Here is a 5,920-nt window from a genome sequence, read left to right as displayed (position 1 = left end):
CCGGGCTAGAGAGCGAGACTCCGTCTCTAAATAAATAAATAAATAAATAAATAAATAAATAAATAAGCTGGGCATGATGGCATGTGCTATAGTCCCAGCTACTTAGAAGACTGAGGCAGGAGGATCACTTGAGCTCAGGATGTTGAGTCTGCAGTGAGCCGTGACTGTGCCACTCAACTCCAGCCTTGGTGACAGAGCAAGATCCTGGCTCCAAGAAAAGTAACTTGCCCACTTTTACCACTCCTATTCGACACAGTACTGGAAGTCCCAGCCAAAGCAATCAGGAAAGAGAAAAAAAATATAAGACATCCAAATTGGAAAAGAGAAAGTGAAATTATTCCTGTTTGCTGATGATATCATCTTATATCTAGAAAACCCTAAAGAATCCTCCAAAAGACTCCTAGATTTGATAAATGAACCCAGTAAAGTGTCAGGATACAAAATCAATGTACAAAAAACAGTAGCATTTCTATACACCAGTAATGATCAAGCTGAGAACCAAATCAAGAAGTCAATCCCATTTACAATAGCTACAAAAAAACTCCACCTAGGAATATATTTAACCAAGGAGGTAAAGGATCTCTATGAGGAAAACTACAAAACACAGATGAAAGAAATTATATATGACATAAAGAAATGGATAAACAATTCATACCCATAGATCAGAAGAATCAATATTGTGAAAATAACCAAAGTAATCTACAGATTAAATGTAATTCCTATCAAAATACCAACATAATTTTTCACAGAATTAGAGAAAACAATCCTAAAATTCATATGGAGTCAAAAAAGAGCTTAAGTAGCCAAAACAATACTAAACAAAAAGAACAAAGCCAGAGGCATCACATTACCTGACTTCAAACTATACTACAAGGCTGCAGTAACTAAGACAGCATGGTACTGGTATAAAAATAGACACATAGATCAATGGAACAGAATAGAGAACTCAGAAATAAAGCCACATACCTACAGCCAATTGATCTTCAATGAAGTTGACAAAACACATACTGGGGAAAGAACACCATTTTAGTGGTACTGAGATAGCTGGTTAGCTACATGCAGAAGAATGAAACTGGGCCCCTATTTCTCACCACATATGAAAATCAATTCAAGATGGGCTGGGTGTGGTGGCTTATGCCTGTAATCCCAGTACTTTGGGAGGCTGAGGTGGGTAGATCACCTGAGGTCAGGAGTTCGAGACTGGCCTGGCCAACACAATGAAATCCTGTCTCTACTAAAAATACAAAACTTAGCAGGGCGGGGTAGTACACACCTGTAATTCCAGCTACTGGAGAGGCTGAGGCAGGAGAATCGCTTGAACCCGAGAGGCAGAGGTTGCAGTGAGCTGAGACTGTGCCACTGCACTCCAGCCTAGGCAACAGAGCGAGACTCCACTCAAAAAAAAAAAAAAAAAAAAAAAAGCCGGGTGCAGTGGCTCATGCCTGTAATAATCCCAGAACTTTGGGAGGCTGAGACAGGCGGATCACCTGAGGTCAGGAGTTTGAGACCCGCCTGACCAACATGGAGAAACCCCATCTCTACTAAAAATACAAAATTAGGGCTGGGTGCAGTGGCTCACGCCTGTAATCCCAGCACTTTGGGAGGTGGATCACCTGAGGTCAAGAGTTCGAGACCAGCCTGGTCAACATGGTAAAACCCCATCTCTACTAAAATAAAAAATTAGCCGGGCGTGGTGGCGTGCACCTGTAATCCCAGTTACTCATAAGGCTGAGGCAGGAGAACTGCTTGAGCCTGGGAGGCTGAGATTGCAGTGAGCCAAGATCACGCCACTGCACTCCAGCCTGGGCAACACAGCTACACTCCATCTCAAAATAAATAAATAAATAAATAAATAAATACATACATACCTCAAAAGCAAATGCAACAAAACCAAAAATAGACAAATGGGTATAAAGGAAAAAGCTCCTGCACAGCAAAAGAAATAACAGAGTAAACAAACAACCTGCAGAATGAAAGAAAGTATTTGCAAAATATGCATCCAACAACCACAACAAAAATGCTTGCACCTGTATGTTTACTGCAGTACTATTTGCAACAGCAAAGGTATGGGATCAACCTAAATGTTCATCAGTGAATGAATGATTAAAGAAAGTGTGATACACACACACACACACACACACACACACACTGGAGTACTATTCAACCATCAAAAAGAATGAAATCATGTCTTTTGCAGCAACATGGATGGAACTAGAGGCCATTGTCTTAAGTGAAATAACTCAGAAAGTCAAGCACCACATGCTCTCACTTGTAAGTGGGAGGTAAATAATGTGTGCACATGGACACAGACAGTGGAATAATACACACTGGGGACTCAGAAGGGTGGGAAGGGGGTGAGGGATTGAAAATTACTTAATGGGTACAATGTATACTATTCGAGTGATGGCTACGTGAAAAGCCCAGGCTTCACCACTATACAATATATCCATGTAACAAAAGGACACCTGTACCCCTTAAATCTATAAAATAAAGTTTTGTTTTGTTTTGTTTTGAGACGGAGTCTCGCTCTGTCACCCAGACTAGAGTGCCGTGGCACAATCTCGGCTCACTGCAACCTCTGCCTCCAGGGTTCAAGTGATCCTCCCTCCTCCCAAGTAGCTGGGACCACAGGCGTGTGCCACCACACCCAGCTAATTTTTGTATTTTTAGTAGAGACAGGGTTTTGCCATGTTGGCCAGGCTGGTCTTTCACTCCTGGCCTCAAGTGATCCACCCGCCTCTGCCTCCCAAAGTGCTGGGGTTACAGGTGTGAGCCACCACACCCGGCCTAATTTTGTTTGTTTGTTTTTTTGAGACAGAGTCTCACTCTGTTGCCCAGGCTGGAGTGCAGCGGCACAATGTCTGATCACTGCAACCTCTGTCTGCTGGGTTCAAGCGATTCTCCTGCCTCAGCCTCCCACGTAGCTGGGATTACAAGCACCTGCCACCATGTCTGGCTAATTTTGTATTTTTTTCCTTTTTCTTTGTATAGATGGGGTTTCACCATGCTGTCCAGGCTGGTCTTGAATTCCTGGCCTCAAGTGATCTGCCTACCTTGGCCTCCCAAAGTGCTAGGATTACAGGCGTGAGCCACCACGCCCAGCCAAGTTAAATTTTTAAAAGGCTAGTAAAAACGAAATACTTCTGGTAAACAAAGAACACTATATATAAAGTTTAAACAAATTGTGACTGACTGGAAAAGATACTTGATACACAAGCATAGACACATGCATGCACACTGAAATATAGAAAAGATATTTGCTACATGTGTGTCTGAGAGTATCTGACAAAGAACTTCTGTAATCAGCAAATAAGACAAGTAACCTAATAAAAAATTTGCAAGACAAATAAAGAAGCACTTCAGAGAATGAGAAAACTCAAATGGCTAATAAGCATAAAAACAGAAGATAAACCTCCTCTGTAGTCAAATACAAATTAAAATTAAAGATACTACTTGAAAATACTAGATTGGCAAAAATTAAGAAGTTTTATGATATTAGTACTGGCAATAATATGAGGAAATGAAACACGTATTGTTCACAGGAATATAAATTGGTGTAGCTATAATCTAGAGCAATTTGGCAGTATTAGTGAAAAAGCTACATGCATATTTTACAGGATCCGGAAATTCTACTTCTCAGTATATACTTTAAAGTGACTCAGGAATACAAAGAGGCATAGACATCTATGAGGAAATCCCTTGCAGCACTATTTGTAATAATAACCAAAGAACTGGAAACAATTATCTATCAATCAATAAATAAAAAGCTGTGATATTAGTATTTGATAGAACACAACCCAACAGTGAAGAGGAATTATTAATATATGAGTATGGACAGACCTCAAAAATAATATTGAGTGAAAAAAAGAAACAGGCTGGGCGGGGTGTCTCATGCCTGTAATCCCAGCACTTTGGGAGGCCAAGGTGGACGGATCACCTGAGGTCAGGAGTTCGGTATCAGCCTGGCCAACATGGTGAAACCTCATCTCTACTAAAAATACAAAATTAGCCAGGCATGGTGGCACATGCCTGCAATTCCAGCTACTTGGGAGGCTGAGGCAGGAGAATCACTTGAACCCAGGAGGTGGAGGTTGCAGTGAGCGAAGATTGTGCCATTGCACTCCAGCCTGGGTAACAAGAGTGAAACTCCGTCTCGGAAAAAAAGGGAAAAGCAAAGAAACAATGAGATGTACAGCACAATACCATTCATGCCATAAAAGGAAAAAATTTTACCCATAGAAAATACTACAGACTGTGCATGAATATATGTATGTCTAAATAAATATATGGAAGATGGCTTGGAAGGACACACATCAAATACCCAAGAGTAGATGACTATGGGTGAATAAAAGAAGGAAATTGGATCAGGGACGAGGACTGAACAAGACAAAAACTAAACTAAAATCAAATATAAAAGAGGAATCATGCATGGACTGATATGACCAAGGATCATAAACTGAGGAGGCTGTCTGAACAATCATTTTCGGTGTTTCTGGAGCATAAGCCAAACACAAAATAAAAATGTCCTCACCTTGAAATACCATAAAAGCAGGTGCTTAAAGGAAGTATTTAAAAAGTAAAAGAGAAAGAACTGGCCGCCTGCCTATCAGGTAGCTTACCGGAGTACACAACACATGAGCAGCAGATGGGTGGGGACATTAGCTGGATTGAGCATACTGGGAGTGTCTGACTTCATACAGGCCAGGAAGGCCCGCATCCTTCTGTTCTTGTCTTCAACTGCTTTGCCTAGCCAGAGCTTCTTGAGGTTTGGGCAAGTCCATTCCCGAAATGTCAGTGCAGACACCAGCTCAGGGGTTTGAGGTGACTTCCCTTTATAGGCAGACCACTCTTTAAGGATCACTGACGGAACTGGAAAACAGAAATTGAGGAAAAAGAGGCTCTAGAGAATCTCTTAGCATTTCTACAGCTAGCCACAGGACATTGACAGGCTCCATCGCATTTCAACTCTTAATTTTCTGTCACAATAATTTTATTTTAGCAGCAGGAATAGTATGTGTTTATTAAGTGCTTGATATGCAAGTACTTTATATATATTATCTCATTTACTGCTCACAAAAATCCTGAGTGGCAACTATTATGATACATTATCACAAAACAAAATGCTCATTTTGCAGATAAAGAAATCAAGGGGCCGGGGGTGGTGGTTTACACGTTTAATCCCAGCAATTTGGGAGGCTGAGGCAGGAGGATCGCTTAAGCCCAGGAGTATAAGACCAGCCTGGGCAAGATGGAGAGATCCCACCTCCACAGAAAGTTTAAAAATTAGCTGGGTGTGGTGGCACGCGCCTGTAGTTCCAGCTACTTGGGAGGCTGAGGCAGGAGTATCCCTTGAGCCTAGGAGTTTGAGGCAGCAGTGAGCTATGATCTTCCCACTGCACTCCAGCCTGGGTGACAGAGTGAAATTCCGTCTCTAAAATAAAAAAGAAAAGAAAAGAAAAGAAGGCCAGGCGTGGTGGCTCATGCCTGTAATCCCAGCATTTTGGGAGGCCGAGGTGGGCAGATCACTTGAGGTCAGGAGTTCAAGACCAGCCTGGCCAATATGGTGAAACCTCGTCTCTACAAAAACAAAACAAAACAAAACAAAACAAAAAACAAAATTAGCCAGGCATAGTGGCAGGTGCCTGTAATCCCAGCTACTCTGGAGGCAGAGGCAGGAGAATCGCTTGAACCTGGGAGGCGGAGATTGCAGTAAGCCAAGATCAAGTCACCACACTGCAGCCTGGGCGACAGAGCGAGACTTTGTCTGAAAAAAAAAAAAAAAGTAACTTGGAGAAATAAAACAAGGTCCAATGTCACACATCTCTTAGTTACTCTGAATCTTATTTTTTCAGTAGATGCACGAGGCTAGGCAAGGAAAGAAGCACAAGGAAGAATTATTTAAATAACTGGCTTTATAATA

The 5,920-nt window shown here is 41.7% G+C and overlaps 1 pseudogene; it reads right to left on the bottom strand.

The window, feature by feature from the left end:
- Nucleotides 1-4,615: 4,615 nt before the first annotated feature.
- The window catches only part of LOC108522057 (constitutive coactivator of PPAR-gamma-like protein 2), a 13,856-nt pseudogene continuing 12,551 nt past the window's right edge, over nt 4,616-5,920 (bottom strand).

The sequence above is a fragment of the Rhinopithecus bieti genome, unplaced genomic scaffold (genome assembly GCF_001698545.2).
Source record: "Rhinopithecus bieti isolate Rb0 unplaced genomic scaffold, ASM169854v2 scaffold_64278, whole genome shotgun sequence".
In the NCBI taxonomy this organism is placed as follows: domain Eukaryota; kingdom Metazoa; phylum Chordata; class Mammalia; order Primates; family Cercopithecidae; genus Rhinopithecus; species Rhinopithecus bieti.
The sequence above is the reverse complement of the archived record's forward strand: the minus strand, read 5'-3'. Positions and strand labels throughout refer to the sequence as shown.